We start from the raw sequence: 16,965 nt of genomic DNA, 5'->3' as shown, positions 1-16,965 counted from the left end.
AGAAGGAGTGATGACTATGATCAACATAGCCTTGGTCCCTCATCCTGTTTCCTTTGTGATGGCAGATGTTCCACTTGTGAGGTAAGATTACAGTTATGGCCCAGTTGAAAGTCAGGAACTAGCAGACACTGGCCTTTTCATGGGGCCAAACTTGGCACCTCAACTACACCAGCAGTGATTAACTGAACACAGATACTACTCACAGCAGTATTTCTAACATCAGTTTATAGCAGAACTTTTAAGGAACCCCAAAACACGGGCTGACCACACTAGAGAAAGTACTAATCACCCAAATTAAGCAAACAACAGCAAAAATAACATATCTTCTCACTATGCCCAAAAGTAAATAAATGAAGATACAATATATAAGAAAACTACAATGTGTTGATCTACCCTTATCATGGTTTTCTATATTGACATCATAAAAAATTTCCTAAAGCCTAAGATAAAATCAAACTGCTGCTCTAATCTGTTAATTTGCCAACATTCAAAATAAATCAAACACATCAAGGAAGATCTGTATCTTCCCACTTATACTGCTGGTTTGGAACTCTAGTGGAAAGGACAAAAAATAAGCTTTGATTAGCAAGAATTTCCTGAAAAGAAAGCAAATGATAGTTACTAAGGAAAATTGTAAGGCAAATATAAAATCCTATCTAATTAATTTTGAAATGGACACATTGATTTATATTCTGCTTAACTTTTCCTTTCTCCCACTAACTGACTTCCATTAAACCTCATTTAATAGAAGAGAAAACAGTGTGTAGAATCAATCAATGTTGATTAAACTATATTCAACATCTGTTGAAGTTTCAGAAATGTGACAATTTGAGGGAGATTTTGCTATCTTAATTCTCATCTCAACTTGAAGCCAGAATACCATCCCCATATCCACACAATCTGCCAGACAATCAGGATTAATCAGCAGAGGAGGATGGATGAGGTGTTCCTTTTGTGGGAGGTATTTATGTACTTGTCAGATTGTCACAAAATAGAGATAGTTTAAATGTACATTTCCTCAAGGTGAAGGAATGAACCACAGTATCTCAGAGGGTAGCTCATACCATATGCTTTTTCAAATTCTTCCTCCCACTATTTACAATTTGTTGGAGAGCATAAGAATTGGGAAAGGTCCCAGAGATAATATAATATATTCAGTATTTCCATTATATACTCCTGCATAATAAACCACCCCAAAATTTAGTGGCTTAGGTTAAAAATATATTATATCTCATGATTCTAAGCTTGCTTTTTCTGCTCTCTGCAGTATGTAATCACTCATATTGCTGTATTCAACTAGGAGTTTCATCTCCCTCCAGTAGCCTCTCATACTTGAGCATTCCAGCCCAAACTTCTTTAGGGCACAATGCCTTGCTCCCAAGAAGGAATGTTCCTAAATTATAAGCTCCAATGTAAAAACACTCAACAAGCCTCCGCTTGAATCATGCTTGCCAATTTTCCCAATGGCAAGAAGAAGCCATGTGGCTAAGTTAAGCATTACTATGCAAGAGGATAGCACAGGGTGTAGATATCAGAAGATATCATTGGGGAGCACCAACATAGTGATCCAAGTTCCCATCCAGTTCTCCACCCAAAGGAAAATATCTCAAGTACATACCTCAATTATCCTTGAATACTTTAACCAGATTGCACTCATTACCTAGTAAGACAGACCAATTCGAGACAATATTTTTTAGAAAATGCTTCCTCTGTCTTCTTCTAATTTCTAGCCACTAATCCTATTTCTGCTCTCTTGAGGAACACAGAAAAAATGGATTTGTTTTCCCTTTCTAAGCATAACACCTAAAAAAATGTAAAGAGAACATTATGTTTCTCCATACTTTTCCAAGTCCCCACATCTGCTTTGTGAGCTCAGCATTCTCAGTTTCTTCTTACCAGCTTGGTGAAACTTTCAATGGCAACTGAATATCAGGTCTACTTAGGATAGGCTTGACTATTCTCTTAAATTTCTCACAAGAGGATAATTGGACTAATTCTTAAAGCAACAACTAATAATAATCTTCCAAGACAATTATAAAAGACTCAAGTTAAAACATAGAAGAGAGAAAGAAAAAGAGAGGGGAGCTCAACATGGGAGACTGTCTCTGATAGGTGCATTTTCACACAGAATGGTAGTATTGAAAACAAAACTAGCCCTGAATCATTTGCATTATGTCATTTGGAGGTCATTCAAATAAATGCCAGGGCAAAAAGGAAAAAAAAAATACCCTTTAGTAGTCCAGTCAGTTTTATACTATCTTGAAGCAAACTATATGAAAACAAGCCCAAGGAACTGGATCTCTCCAGTGATGGACTCAGAAGACTCCAACCTACATGAAATGGTCCTAGTATTATTCTGATTCTATTCAGACATTCCTCACAAAACCCTCTAGAATGACTGGGATTTCAAGTTGTTTGCAGTGAACTCCAGAGACCAGAGCAAACACCAACCACTCCTGCCCAAGTCAGAATATTTCAGGATATCCTCAAACCCAAATTTAGACGTTGCCTCTGAAGAATGTTTTGGATCTATTAAATCACTCAATTGAGCTGATTTGCCATAGCAATTATAGATCAGATATATAAATAACCTTGGACTATAACCAGCTAAACAGAAACACAAAGGGCAGGAGGCAGAACCTCTCTTCTATCAACTCTGCAGCCAAAATGGTAAGACCGGACCCTGTAAGGTCAAGTCCCTGATGTGGTAGCAGCAACTATGGGCAAGTAGCTGATGGCATCTGGGACTCTTCATCAATACTATGTTTAAGGAATAGGTAATTTGCAATTTTTCTTTAGCCTGAAGTCTTATTTAAGTGTTTAACAGGGATCCCTGGGTGGCACAGAGGTTTAGCGCCTGCCTTTGGCCCGGGGCGCGATCCTGGAGACCCGGGATCAAATCCCACTTCGGGCTCCCGGTGCATGGAGCCTGCTTCTCCCTCTGCCTGTGTCTCTGCCTCTCTCTCTGTGTGACTATCATTTAAAAAAAAGTGTTTAACAGTTCAGAACATCTCTCTTCTCTCCTAATTTAATATTGTCATAAATTGGGCTCCACAAAAATAGACTCTGAGAGAGATATGAGCATACAAGAAATCTGTTGGAAAAATCCTTGATACCAAGTCCTTGCATAAAGGAAGAAGAGGGAATGAAGCAGGATTGGGCAAAGCAGAACTTCACTTCAACAAATCCAAAGTCAACTCAGATGACACCCCCCACCTCTGCCCAGGGACTCTGAAGTTTAAATGACCTTTCTTGTCCTGAACCGGAATGAGAAGTACAGAACTTTATACCTCTGCATTGACACTAATAGGATGCAGGCTTCTCCAGGAAGGGACATGACCTTGGACAATGTAAATCTCTGTCAGGACACTTCCCCAAAATCTGAGAACTGAGGGGCATCTGTTGGTACCACTTTCAGCAGCTGGGGAATAGGTTCTTCATTTCTCTTTTTTTTTTTTTTTAAGATTTTTTTTTTATTTATCGAGGAGAGACACAGAGAGGCAGAGGGAGAAGCAGGTTCCATTCAGGGAGCCTGATGTGGGACTCAATCCTGGGACTCCAGGATCATGCCCTGAGCCAAAGGCAGATTCTTAAATGCTGAGCCACCCAGGTGTCTCAGGTTCTTCATTTCTAAAGGAAAATTTGAGCAGCATATCCAGAGCACATTCTTGACATTTATTGCAATAGTCTTTCCATGGCCGCATAGAGTGATACATAGTGGTCCAAGACAAAGTATGAACTTTATATTACACAATTTGAGTCATATTCTATTTAGCCACACTTTGAAACCAAGGTCTAATTGAGAATTCAGAGACCTGAATTTCAAACTGACTAGACTGCTTCATATAAAAAATTCATGTCAGATATATCAAATCCACAGATGCTTCCTCCTTATGAATTCCTAATGCAATTGTCTTTGGCACAGATATGTAAAGAAATACCATTGTCATAATCCTGTCACACCTGCTGAACAGGTGTACACCGGAAAATCAGCAAATTCAAAGAATAGTTTATTGATTTTGAAACTGACTGGCTTTGTAATCATGATTTCATTAAATGTCTATAAAAATCAAATATGAAAATAACACATGGGTTTTTTTGTATCTTTATCACTCTTGGACAAATAAAAACTTGTCCACTGTCAGTTCAATCTGCCATATCATTCAGACCAATTGTTTTTGGCACTATGAAGAGCTTGTCTTATTCTCAATTTGTTAAAGATTTCACCTCAAATTGGATCTATTAAAAAATCAACCTAAATATGGCACATGTACATACAACCCACTTATTGGCAATACAATCACTTCCCCGCTTACAACTAGCATTATCTAAATTCTGGAATTTGTTTACTTCTAATTCCTTTGACATTCTCTACTTAAATCAACATATCAGAGTGTCAGGTTGAAGTCTCTCAATTTCTTTGCAATCAAAACATGCAAGGCATGTGCAACCTATGAGTTTTACGGAGAAAAGAGGTGATTTATAGGATTCTATTTCCCCAACATGCATTCCATTTTTATTTAATTCAGTTCAAATCAACAAATCCTTATTGAAGGGCAACTATGACCAAGATGCTATGGGATATTCAGAAGTTAATTTGAGCCAGATTCTGCCTCATAGATGTATATGAGTGTGTGTTCAGAATTCTATGTTAATTCTAGTAGTTTAAAGCATATTAAAATGAACATTTTTTATCTACAAAAACAGCAATCACATTTGGATCAACCTAATATAACATAGAAGACAAGGTAATTATTTTTTATAGCAGAAACATACAGTATTATGGGAACCCAAGAGAAGAAAATGTTTAATTAGGGGAATTAGAGACTTCAAGAAATGGGTCAGTTTAACCAAGTGACTACAGATGGTTGATAATAGCACAAAAGGTCAGCTTTATAGAGTAAACACTAGGAGAAAGTAGAGTTCAGTGCTTAGTCTGGAAGGACTGGAAAATAAGTGGCTCTCATAGTATCTGGAAGTTCCAAATGCTCTCTCTGGAAGTTCTTTTCAACAAAAGTATTTGGGGTTTATTTGTTTTATTTTGGTTTTAGTTTCAGTTTCCTGATGGGGAGGAATGGAGCCTCCCGAGAATCAAATATACATGTATGCTTATATGTTTGAAAATCTAAGATTTACATCTTTGAACCACTATAGAAATAAAATTCTGAGGCAGTTGTCTAGAGTGGCTGAGATTTTTCCTTTTAGCTACCTGGAAAATGTAGAGTTGCTATTTCAGGAAAACAGATGACGAATCTCATAAAGGCATAGCTTTCATTTAGTGAATAAAAATGTCTGCCAACCTATTCCACCCACACTAAACAATCAATAGAAATGAAATTTTGGCCTACACAGACTGAAAATAGTAGGGCCAAAGCAAAGAAAGATGCCAGAAAAGGACTAGATGTAAATTCTTAATTTCATTTAGAAAGTTTTCCTTATGCAAATCCATTTACCTAAGCATTTTCACACAAATTTGAGATCATTGGGTAGGCTCCTTCATTACTAACATACAAAGGTAAATTTATTCATTACTAACTGGCTGTTCAAGGAGTGATGATTAGAGTTCTTTGTTCCTTATCTGTGGGTTTCTGCTCAATTCCTCTACAAGGCCCATAGATCATATTTGTGGAAATTATCAAGTGATACAAAGATAAATAATATTTTCAAGGAAAACAAGAAAAAAGTTTGTAAATAAAGTTATTTAGATTTATCATAATTCTTGAAAATATAATCCCACTCCATCATGCAAACTAGTAGTAGGTCTATATAATACATAGTAGAAAAGGTAGCAGTATACTTTTTATTTAAATCTGTACTGTCCAATATGGTAGCCACTAGCCTCTTACAGCTAGTAAGCACCTGAAATGTGGCTAGTCTGAATTAAAACCTGCTTTAAGTATAAATTACACACTGGATTTCAAAGACTTAGAAAGAAAAATACAATATAAAATTTTCATTTAGCAATTCTTAATTACATGCAGAGATGATAACATTTGGACACACTGGGTTGAATAAAATATATTACTAAAAATAATTCCATTTGTTTCATTTTACTTTGTTTAATGTAGCAATCAAAATATTTACAGCTACATATGTGGTTTGCATTAGATTTCTTTGGATCAGCACTAGTCTAAGAGATAACATATTAACTTCTCTAACGTCAGTTTCAGCTGTTCTGGCAAAGGATTTCAAAATGCTAAACAAAAGTAAGAAATGTGGATTTATCCTCCAAACCACTCAATGCTTTCAGTTCATATAAATTTGAAATGCTGAGCACACCAAACTATCTGACAGACTCCATGATGGATAAACTCCTAGAGAGGGATAATATTCTATGAGCATGCTCAAGGGATAAAGTAAGCGATCACCCTATTCTCAGAGATCAGCCTGTCTTGGAATCAAAAAGGCTGTGGTATTTGAGTCCACCTAGTGGTGAATTTATCAATGCAGCATTTGCGGTAAATCAGCCATCTGGACCCAGGGTTTGAGATCACTCTTGCCTGTCAAAACAATGGAATTTTCTAACCCTAAAAATGTAAAAACTCAGTCTAAATTAGGAAAAACTAATAGTTTTAAACTATAAATTGCTTCCTGTTTTCAACATTTCTTTAGAATTGCTTCTGACTTTCCTGGAAGTACAAAGTGGGGATAATATGATCTCAAGAATTGTGAGGCTGAGATGAATGAAGAAAAGAGAGAAAAAAGTCCATCTACACTTACAGCTGAGGTACCTTGAGAATCTCTCAACAGGTTGTATAATGTCATGCAAATGGTCAGAGCGTCAGTAAAAGTCACCTAAAGACGCCAAATACAGACTCAAAAGCAGGGAATAGGGAGTCAGCCAACTTTGTTTACCATCCAGCCACATATTCTGACATATTCCCTCATCTTTTAAAGTTATTACACTCAGACAACATCTAAGCAGTTGTAATTATCCAAATACATACAGCCTCAGAATCTGTATGTATGCTATTTCTATGCCAGAGCATTATTGCACTGCCCAGTTGCTGTTTCTCCAGCAAACTCATCTTCCTTCCTCAAGAGTCAATTAGTGTCATCTCCTCTGGGAATCTATCTCTGGCATATTCCACAACACTTGGACCTGTATTATAAAACCTCCCTAGAATGTAAACTGGTCCAGCCACTATGGTAAATAGTATTAGGGTTTCTCAGATATTGAAAAATGAACTACCATATGGATCTAGCAATCCTACTTCTAGACATACATCCAAATGAAACAAAATCATTATCTCAAAAAGATGTCTGTACCCCCATGTTCATTACAATGTTATTCATAATAACCAAGGTATGGAAACAGCCTAAGTGTCCATCAACAAATGGAAAGGTTGTTTCCTTACCTTGGTTATTGTGAATAATGCTGCAGTGAATAGGAGAGTGTGGCATACATAGACATGATGGAATAACATTTAGCCTTTAAAAAGAAAGAAATCCTGTCATTTGTGACATGGATGAACCTGGAAGGCATTGTGCTAAGTGAAGTAAGCCAGACAAAGACACACACCACACAGCATCACTAATATGTAGAACCCCAAACAAATAAACAGACAAAAAAGGTGAATTCATAGAAACAGAGAATAGAAAACTGGTTGCCAGAGACAGGGAAAGGCTGGTAAGATGTATAAACTTTCTTTCACTTATAAGGTGAATAAGGTCTGAGAACTTAATATATAACATGGTGACTGTAATTGGTAACACTATATTGTAAAACTGAAATTTGCTAAGAGAGTAGAACCTAAATGTTCTCACCAAAAAAAAAAAAAAAAGTAAACATGTAAGGGGATGGATGTATTTTAATTAATTCAATGAAAGAAACCCTTTCATAATGTGTATACAAATTAAATCATCACACTATATACTTTAAATATCTTCTAATTTTGTCAATTATACCTCAATAAATCTGGGAAAAAAGAGAAAAAATACATAACTTCCCTATATTAGAATTGTCTATTTCTCATTATGGCTTTTTATTTGATTTTTTTTAAAAGATTTATTTATTTACTTTTTATGATAGACATAGAGACAGAGAGAGAGAGGCAGAGACACAGGAGGAGGGAGAAGCAGGCTCCATGCCGGGACCCTGACGTGGAACTCGATCCCTGGACTCCAGGATCGAGCCCTGGGCCAAAGGCAGGCGCTAAACCACTGAGCCACCCAGGGATTCCCGAGATCTTTTTTTTTAAGATTTTTTATTTATTCATGAGAGACACAGAAAGAGAGAGAGAGAAGCAGAGACACAGGCAGAGGGAGAAGCAGGCTCCATGCAGGGAGCCCGACATGGGACTCGATCCCAGGCCTCCAGGATCACACTCCAGGCCAAAGGCCATGCTAAACCACTGAGCCACCTGGGCTGCCCTGATTGGGATCTTTTAGCCACATTTTCCAATCCAGTCTTATGTGTTAGGGGGAACCTCTGTCTCTTGCTTTTCATGTGTCTATGCCTCAAGACCTCCACTAGATGACATTCCTAGCCTCTTTCCACCACCCCTCACTCTAGTCCCTCTAATTGGGTCAGTGTTAGAATAAACCAGCCATGTTCAGCTCTTTTCCTGTCTCATTCTCTTTTCTTCATAATCTGTGTATTGGATGAGATAATATGTATGGTCTTCTCCATCCTATGCAGTAGCAGGGGCCTGGCTCTTTGGGCTGTGGCTTCCAAGAGCTGCCTGTTTCATTAAGGGTGTGGGTGTATTCAAATACTCACTTGGCTGACCTCAACCACAATCTCCATATAACTTTATAGATGTTATAAAACATTTTATCTCCATTTATTGGACTCCTGTGTCCATATCAGTTGGTTCTAAACACAGGTGAGGGGAAAAGGAGAATTATTTATTAGTCTCCTAAAACTCCTAATAAATAAATGAATCTCACTGCAATTCTGGAGCCATAAGTGAAAAAAAAAAAAAAAAAGTCAAGCTAGGAAGGCATAAGCAGCTTAAAGCAGAACATCTGCCAGAAAAAAATAAGGCAGTCTGGATGTCATATCAACAAAGTCTTGCTCAATAAGAGACAATAAATAATAACAATAACTTTGTTCTTAAGTTATATGCCTATCCCTTAATTTCCCCTCTTTACGATAGAGTCTGGATATTACCCATTTTGGGGGTCTCCCAAATTAGCATCCAATAGTGCACATGCAAATAGTTGTTTAATTAATAATTAATTAATAGACTACACACATTACGGGTTAAACCTGGGAAGAGGAAAGCACAGATAATGTTAGAGTTTTTTTCATGACAGCCAGGCATGGGTTAAGAGCTGAACTGTCTGCCTCAAACCCTTCTAAGCCTCTGTTTCCTCATTCATCTAAGAAAGCTAATGAAGCTACTGACTTCACAGGAGTTTTGAGAGATTCAAAGAACTTAAATTTTTTATAAAGGCTTTCTTTAGTTCAGACTTATCACATAGGAAGTGCTAAATTCCTTTGTGGGAGCTGAAGTAGCATCAGCAATTGCAGTAGCTTAATTTGGACATTCCCACTTAGAACATAGATGTAAGCATGAACAAATATAATTTCAAAGGAAGGAAAAGGCAGAGAGAATTTAACATGATAGAGGTAGATTATTAGCTAGATGGAAATTTTGTAATTGTTACCCTACCACATATTAAATTGAGCTGTGGAGTATGTTTCACAATTTACATAGCTTTTATTGTTTATATTCTTGCATTTATTTTCTTTTGAAGATTTTATTTATTTATTTTAGAGAGAGAGAGAGAGCAGAGGGGAGGGACAGAGGAAAAAGAGAAGCAGACTCTCCACTGAGCAGGGATCCTGACACAGGGCTTGATCCCAGGACCCCCGGGATCATGACCTGAGCTGAAGGCAGATGCTTAACCAACTGAGCTACCTAGCCCCCCCCCCCTTTTTTTTTTTTTGCATTTCTATTACAATTCTGACAATTTCAATTTTCTCTCATCAGGAACACTTGGATGTTAAATTAGGAGCAGCCCAGAGTCACCATTTTCCATAATGTACTCTTTCCTCCTGATGCTCAGATCAGGTCAGAAATATTCAAGTCTGTTAAGCTGGGCTGGAGTTGGGGATGACTGTAATTAAATACTAAATTTTAATTCTTACTCATTCCCATTATTTACAAAAAAACAAGACTGATATTTTTCTTAATTTTCACCTCTCTTTCATGTTCCATACACAATTATCTCATGGACTCAGTTTCCCACGAAAGGAATTTTATTTTATTTTATTTTATTATTATTTATTCATGAGAGACAGAGAGAGAGAGAGACACAGAGAGAGAGAGAGGCACAGACACAGGCAGAGGGAGAAGCAGACTCCATGCAGGGAGCCTGTTATGGGATTCAATCCAGGGTCTCCAGGATCACACTCTAGGCCAAAGGTAGTGCTAAACCACTGGGCCACAGGGCTGCCCCGAAAGGAATATTATATGCAGAATTCTATTGTTCTTAAATTAAAAATGGAAAATGCTCAGTTTTTTAATCTATCTCATACTAAAAATATCTAAATATTTTTAGATTTGCTGGAAAAAATATCAAAATTCTCTTCCCCAAAGCCAATATTTGGTTTGGTATCCTGTAACTTGCAAAGTAGTCACTCACACTTAGAAGTTCTGCAAGCTGCTATCTGTACGATGTGTCTTTAAATTGTAAATACCTGTTTTCATAATCCCCCTCCTCATAGCCCCTATGTAACCTATAAAGAAAAACTTTAATGAATTTAGTAAAATAAAAAATTGCCTCCAAATTTACATTTATATTTTCCCACACACCTAGGGAAAAACTAATAAAGGTCTCATATTCAGTGAGCTACAGCTGGCATCTTAACCAAATATTTTCTCATCTACTCTCTAAAAAGGAGAATAAAATGGAGAATAAAATATCAATATCAATAACATGGAGAATAAAGAAGAATAAAATATCAAGTTCATATATTAAACATTTTAAACTCTTTTAAAAGATCACCAATGGGATCCCTGGGTGGCGCAGCGGTTTCGCGCTGGCCTTTGGCCCAGGGCCCGATCCTGGAGACCCCGGATCGAATCCCACATCAGGCTCCCGGTGCATGGAGCCTGCCTTCTCCCTCCACCTGTGTCTCTGTCCCTCTCTCTCTCTCTCTCTCTCTGTGACTATCATAAATAAATAAATTTAAAAAAATAAAAAATAAAAGATCACCAATGTATGCAATATAAACATTTTAGTAAAGTTGACAAAAAAACAGATGGTAGAAAGTAGTTCACCTAAGGATTGCTCTCCTTTGCCTATTTGCCAAGTTTGAAGTGATTTCCTCTATCCTGATCAGTTTCATATTGCTATTTGCCAATGTCAACATACAATTACAAATTTTAAGGACACCTCTTCATAAATGGGTCATAATATCTGCATTTAGTGCAGCAAACTATTGTTGTAATTATTGTATAGTTTCTTATTCCATGTCTATAATTTACCATTAAGTTTCCATTAGAGCAAACAGCACTGTTAACTGATGGAAATTTCTTACCAAATACTGCAAATGTAAAGTCACAATAAAGTCACTAATAATTCCCCTACAAACCTAAAAACTTAAAGGTCAGGTGTATTTTATTTTCTCCAGCCTGGTCTCCTAAAACTAAATCACAGATATATTCCTGATCTGCAATTTAATTACCCTCTGGAGACCAGCAGGTTAGAGTTGGAGGGTGTCATTTAGCAGCCTTTGGGGAATTGGAACCTCTTTCATTTGCATTACTTCTTTGTAATAGGAATTTAGACAGACTTGGCCTTTTTTTCCTCCCAGAAAAAGGTCACAGTCTATCATTAGAAGCTTGAATGAGAAATGGTAACATGGATTTTTTTTTTTATGATAAAAGTTAGAGGCATTGAAAACAAATAACATATTGACATTTAAAATATTCATTTTAAAAATAGAGGACACTATGGTGTGTCATTAGCACCTTCCACATTATTGGGTTTTCATCCACTTACAGCATCTCTGGGTTGAAAGGGACAATAAAGATCATCCTATCCAACTACCACCTGATGCCTTGAAAATTTCCTTCTCTGTGGTACAGTCTGATCTATTTTCTAATAAATTACATCTATAGTCAGCGAAAAGCCAAGTTCTTACAATTTATATTGAATCTTCAATGATACATTAGCTTTTATCACCTTTATTTTAATTGAACTCTAGACAACAGTATTTTTAAAACTTCATAATTTTTACTTTTAATTCCTTCAACTCCTCTCTCCCCTGGGCATTAATTTCTGATTATATTTTAAATATAACTCTAACATATAACTGGAAACTCAAATAGGTCAAAAAAGCATATGTTTTATTTCTTTGCTTATTAGAAAACTGATGAAAATAAGCACTATTCAGATCTTTCATTGATATGTCTTCAAGAATAAATGCTTTCACTATACCCATAAAAAATATTTCAATAACATTTATATAAAATGTGAATAACATTCTGATGTCAAATAATTACCATGAAATTAATTGCAATGACAATTACAGATTAAGTTCATGTAAATAGTGTTATCCTGAACTCACCTTCTTTTCCCCTTCCATTATCTTTGATCATGTATCCCCTTTTCTTTCTGATTCTCCATTTTCCACCAGATATAAACAATTTATTTTAAACTGAAATTTTTCTTTGCTGGGGGTGAAATGACAATTCTAGATCTAATCTAATTCTAGGGTAGGGGAGGTCATCCTACACTTAAAATTTACCTTAATAATCTAGAACTCCACACACACTGACCATTATGTCCAAGTGCTAGCCCATCATCACCAGCAAACTCAGAAGCTGAAAACATCTTACGTTTTTTCATTGATTTGATAAATATTTGTTTTGATCCTACTCAGTCCCAAATGCTCTGCAAGGTATTTGGCTTACAAAGATAAATGAAATATAGCATCCAACATCAAAGAACTCATTTAAATGGAGGAAGACTGATACACATAGTGAGGAAAATACTAGTAATAGGTACAGGTGACTATGAGGACATGCAGCAGTTGTACCCACCCACTACCAGGAGCTAAAAGAAGTTGACTCTAAAGTACTGAGTTTCAAAGGATGAACTCAAGTCAGCAAGGAAAAGTGAAGATGAAAGGCTCTCATCTTATCAGTAATTGTGGGTCTCTTTTAGAGCCAGAACAAATGTTTGCCACAAGCTGGTTCAATTAACCTCTTAATTTTGCAGATAAGAAATTCAGTATGTTTCAGAGCCATTTTCCCATTAATCTGTATAATGTTTTCTAGAGACTTTTTTAAGAAAGCAAATATTTTTAAAGATTTTACTTATTAATTTGAGAGAGAAAGAGAGGGAGAGAGAGAGAGAGAGAGAGAGAGAAGCCACAAGCAGCGAAAAGGGCAGAGGGAAAGAAACAGACTTTCCACTGAGCAGGGAACCCGATGTGAGGCTGGATCCCCAGACTCTGGGACCATGACCTGAGCAAAGGCAGATGCTTAACCTACTGAGCCACCCAGGCACCCCCTAGAAAGCAAATATTATGTTGATTTTTACAGATAAGGACCTTAGGGCATTCACATAAGAAGTAATTTACCAAAAGCCCCCACAGAGTATTTGATGAATGTGAGGAGATATTCAAGTCAGGTGTCTCTTACCCAACTGTTCATGATAGGAAGGATATTATTCTTATGACAAAAGAAAAGCACAGGGCTGAGAATCTAGAGCCTTGACACTAATAGTTCTGCAACTTTGAAAAGGCTCTCATGTTTCCTCATTAATAAAATGAGGTGATCGCACAAAACATTCCAAAATTCTAGGGCCATGCTGTCAAAATTGGGCCAGTTCACAATACCGTATACTAAAATATCTGTTTCTTGCATATGGGAAAGATTCTAGAATCTGCCCAAAATCATCTGACATTAAATGTCCCCTTTCATTAATTTTTTAGTCCTGACATTTTTAGTTCCATGTTTCTCCTTTATCCAGATTTTTCTTATTTCTTTTCATTTTTTCAAAATCCCCTAAGCTGCCTGAACTATGATTAAGCATTTAGAAGATTCCCAATAAACTTATCCCATAATGAAAAAGCACTCTGAACATACTTAAAACTTTGGAACTAAAAGCTTTATATTTACAATATTTCAAACCTCAAGCCATAACAGCCCAAATTCAGAGGGAAGTAAAAGCAACTCAGATGTGAAGCAAAATAGTTAAATATTAATGTAATGAGATTTTAAATCATAGGTCTGAAAATCCATCAAAAAAAAACTTTTTTTTTCCAATTTATAGGAAACTCATATTTAAGGCCATGTCAAGACAGATTATCTCCACCAAACCTTCTTTTCATGCATTCTTTCCTCACTATATTTTTTAACCACTCCTTCCTTTTCTTACTTATTCACTAAATATCTTTTAACTTCCCATGTTCAAAACCTATGGTAAAACAAAACAGAAAAAGTCAATAGAGCTGTGTGTTTGGTTGTTGTTTATTTATTAGATTGGTTGGGTGAAAAAAAAAAAAGATTGGCTGGGTGAGTGGGAATTTTTGGGTTTGTTTGTTCTTATATAGAAACATTTCCTCCAATACTATAATAAAAGTCTAAGATACAATAAGAGTCTATCACTGGTTGAGATATTAAATATCTCCTGTATACCAGCATCTAATTAATGCCCAGTTCTTTCATATGTTTAATGTGTTCTCAGTCAATTCAGTTTTCAATATAGTGATTGAATTTTCTTTAAAGTACTAGATATTTCTATATTTATTTCACCTATTTTATAGGTCTTATTTTCCTTAGAATATCTTTGAGGCTATGTCCCACAAAAAAAAATGCTCATGAACTATAATAAAATAATTCTGCAAATTGATTTATTTTACATTCATGTTACCCCTGGAAACGATTACATGCAAGTCTATAGCATGCTTAATTAACATGGGTGTAAGTCAATCTCTTAAGACCTTAACAGTAAACAGATATCTATATATTGAGTCACTAGGAAAAGTATGATTATTAAAACTAACATTATAATACTATGTATTGATTGCATTTATTTTCTTTAGTTCCATTTATATAATTTTCACCATTCATCCATATAAAAATGAATGTCTCTTTTAACTTTCATTTTAATCCTTTCTGCCTCAGAAATGTCTGCTTGTTTCATTATTCCTCATCTTTCTAAAAGAGACCTATGACAAAATATATTTTCACCCATTTCACCATATTCACTTACATTTATCTCTAATATATTTCAATACTACTCCACTAAGTCTCATGTGTAAAAGAAAAATGGTAAGAGCAAGTACACCAAGCTCCCTTGTTCTTCAAGAATATGCAAAGCATATTGAAGAAGCAGGGTGTATCTTAATGAGATAGTTGCTTGGCTAAAAAGTCATAAATGATAACTTTTTTTTTGGATATTTTTTATTGGAGTTCAATTTGCCAACATATAGTATAACACCCAGTGCTCATCCCATCAAGTGCCCCTCTCAGTGCCCGTCACCCAGTCACCCCATCCTCCCACTCACCTCCCCTTCCACTACCCCTTGTTCATTTCCCAGAGTTAGGAGTCTCTCATGTTCTTTCTCCCTCTCTGATATTTCCCACTCAGTAAATGAGAACATTTAAAGGGAATGTAACTTTCTGCAGAAAACAGGATGGAGCTTCCCCGAAAAATTAAAAGTAGAATTACTGTATGATCTAATAATTCCACTACTGGGTATTTTTACCAAAGAATACAAAAATATTAATTCAAAAAAAAATACGTGCATCCCTTTGTTTATTATAGCATTACTTATAATAGCCAACATATGGAAGCAGCCCAAGTGTCCACTGATACACAAATGGATAAAAAATATGCAGTATTTATACAATGGAATATTCTTGAGCCATAAAAAGAATGAAATCTTGCCATTTGCAACAACATAGATGAGTCTAGAGGGTATAATGCTAAGTGCAATAAGTCAATCAGAGAAAGACAAATACCATTATGATTTCATTCAAATGTGGAATTTAGGAAATAAAGAAAAAAGAAACCAACAAACAGGAAAACTCTTAAGTATAGAGAACAAACTGATGGTTATGGGGGCAGGGGGAATGGGTGAAATAGATGATGGGGATTAAAGAGTACACATATGATGAGCACTGAATAATATATAGAATTGCTGAATCACTGGGACGCCTGGGTGGCTCAGTGGTTGATCATCTATCTGCCTTGGCTCAGGTCATGATCCTGGGGTCCTGGGATTAAGTCTCACATTAGGCTCTTTGCAGGGAGCCTGCTTTTCCCTCTGCCTGTGTCTCTGCCTCTCTGTGTCTCTCATGAAGAATTGCTGAATCACTATATTGTGTGCCTGACACTGATGTAACATTGTGTGTTAATTATACTGGAATAAAAAAGATAAATAAATACACGAACAAGCAAACAAATGGGAATAAATAATAAATACATAAATAAAAGGAATATGACTTCAAAAGGAGTTCTGGTTCAAGACAGTGACCATAGCAGGCTTGTGAATTCAGTTCTTCCCAGGGACACACCAAAACCAAAGCTACAAATAGAACAAGTCCCTCTGGAAAAAATCCAGAAACTAGCTGAGTGACATCTAAATGCTGAGTAAATGATTTTTTAAAACGCATATCACAATGGGTAGGAAAGGCTGAGATACAATCTTGCCATAAACTCCACCTCCAGCACAGCAACACACACTAGGAAGGGAACTCATAACTTCCAGTTTCTTCCTGAGAAGCAAAGGGTTTGGATCGCACAACCTGTTACCCAACTTTTTAGACCTATTACTTCTTCCGCTCTCCCCAATTTAAATTTGGAATACTGTAGTCTCCTTGATCACTATTACTACTTCTAAACTTTGTTCCTCTGCTATCAATTAAATTTTTGTATTGAAACCTATATCATGATTTAAAGTCCTTCTGGACTCTGGCATAATGTCAGTGGGTTCTAGAAGTCTCTACTAACTTCTGAGGTCTTAGTGCCTTTATTGCACTCTTGAAGGACTTT

This window comes from Vulpes lagopus, chromosome 1, assembly GCF_018345385.1.
Source record: "Vulpes lagopus strain Blue_001 chromosome 1, ASM1834538v1, whole genome shotgun sequence".
NCBI lineage: Eukaryota > Metazoa > Chordata > Mammalia > Carnivora > Canidae > Vulpes > Vulpes lagopus.
This window is presented reverse-complemented; position numbering follows the sequence as displayed.